This window comes from Pavona decussata, unplaced genomic scaffold (genome assembly GCF_977016875.1).
Source record: "Pavona decussata unplaced genomic scaffold, jaPavDecu1.1 SCAFFOLD_80, whole genome shotgun sequence".
Taxonomy (NCBI): domain Eukaryota; kingdom Metazoa; phylum Cnidaria; class Anthozoa; order Scleractinia; family Agariciidae; genus Pavona; species Pavona decussata.
The window spans coordinates 39221-41518 of NW_028145498.1; positions in this window are offsets into that span (position 1 = coordinate 39221).

A 2298-nucleotide genomic window follows, 5' to 3' on the forward strand; every position below is an offset into this window, starting at 1 on the left:
GCGTTTGGAAGGTTAATCACCGTCGTATCTCTGGCTAAATTTATTATATCACTTTTACGACATTCACTTCTGAAAGTGATTATCAAAGCGCATTGATCAGTGTTATCAGGCTGATTTAGTGACGGTTTCTCGGAGGTTCAGAAATGTGTGTACCTGAGAGCCAATTCATTTTTCTGTGAAATTGAAAAATGAAAATTGTCAGTTCGTGTTCATTTTCTTTTTTTTTTATAACAAATTGAGAACGACCTTCGAAAAATACATTTTTGTAAATTAATTTTTCATTTTTGAAAAAAAAGTTAGCATCGGATTTGAAAACATGAAACGGTTTTGAATTTTAAGTTTTCAATTAAAAAAGAAACAAAAAGTGAAAGATGAAATTTCTCTAATCCAGTCTTTAATGTTCCAAAAGCGTGTAGCAAAAGCGTGCGAATAGTTATATGTTCCGGATTCATTTTTCATTTTCTTCAAAGACGGAAAAAAAAATAACAACACAGAGCGGACAGTTTTATTGAGTTGCAGCTTTGGGAGTACTCAAGAAGGCCTTAAAGAGGCAATGTGTTGGCGGGATATAAGAAAGAAAATGGCAGCCTTAAGCGAGATTGACGAGCTGGAATTTGTTGAGAGCTTTCTTATCCAGGAGATCTGTAAGAGGTGGTAGTTTGCAAACTGTGAAGAGATTTGCAGTCTGCGCGGAATCAAGAAGTAGATGCCAGTGACAGACGAAGCACTCAATCTTTACGTTAAAAGTGCTATTTCAGAGGTTCATTCTACATATCCATTGTTACTTTGCCTGACCATTACTGAACATGACAAAGGATATTCTAAACTCGGAGGGGTTAATACTAGCTCCTGAACCATCATTGCCTGCACCAGCATTTAATAGTGTATTTAAAACACAGTCAATGGACTTATGTTAAATAGGAGGAAATCGTTAAGCTCCGAAATACAAACGCCACAGTTGTAAAGTGGAACGAAGCGTTGACGAACACACAGCTGTTATGTGAGCAGAAGTCAGCCTTCTATTACACGTTTAGTTTATACAGATAACGACTCTTTACCAGATGTGAAGAACAAACGAAGATTAACAAGATCCTTGAACAATAACACAGCTTCTCGGGAGTTCATTTCTAAGAAATGCAAAACTGTTACGTATCAATGATCCTTTTCTGTCAGATCGTCCCGAATCTGGAATGCTCTCCCAGATCAATTAATTACGAAATAAGAACGTTTCCTTGTCTTCCTACAAGAACCTACTTTTCTATTACTATAATACTCGTGAGAATGTTTACTACCAGGACGATGGGCGTTTTTTGAAAGTCAACTTGTCTCATACTTACTGCAATTGTACTCGTCGGGCTAGAACGCCCCGAATTTTGCTGTGTTTTTATCTATTTTATTTTTAGACTTCGCAGTCGTAGTTTTTGTTTAGTCGGTTTTCTTTTTAAGCTTGCAGAGGAATTGATTGATAAATTTGCTCCTTCGATTACATTCGACTGACAAACAAGCCAGTAAGTTCGAACTAGAAAACTAATTATCGATCCAATGACGCTGTTTATGTAATTATGTTATGTTAAAGTGAATTTTTGAATATATCGTAAGATTGGAAAAATACTATGAAGATCGGAACAAGCTAAATAATCGAAAATATCCTCTTATTTAATTTCAATTTCGGTATCTTTTTTTAGACCTAGCCCCAAAAATTCATATATATTTTTAGACCTCGGCCCAGTTCGATTTGGAAAGCGGATAACTCTATCCATTGGATAAAATGTACTCCAACCAATACATTTTTACATCCACTGGTTAACTACTTATCCGCTGGATTAAGTTATCTGCCCTTTTTAAACAACTGGGGCCTGCTCTGTAGAATCCATACCCGTTTCTGTAAAAAGTCATAACCTATTTCTGACTTTTCATGAACAGAATAATTCAAATCGAAATCCTTTTTCAAAGCCAAATGAAAAATCGTCTCACAACCATACCCCTTTGGCGCTGCACACACCTATATAGTATATATAAGGAATACACCTCCCCCCCCCCCCTCCCCCCGTGGTTGCAACAGTAACATTAGTGATCAATTGGCCTGATTCATTTGATTTCAGGTTCGCCAACGCATCCCCCTTTGAAGGGGATCACGGATCCAAGTCAATTTTTTCTTCTAGCAGTCAGTTTATGTTTCATTGACTTTGTGCGCAGTTTGTGTTAGATCTGAATTTTATCGTAGGTCTTTTTTTTCCCCTGCTACCGGTTCGAATATTTTTCTGTTTGTGTAATTCATATAAGCAGTTTTGAAACTAT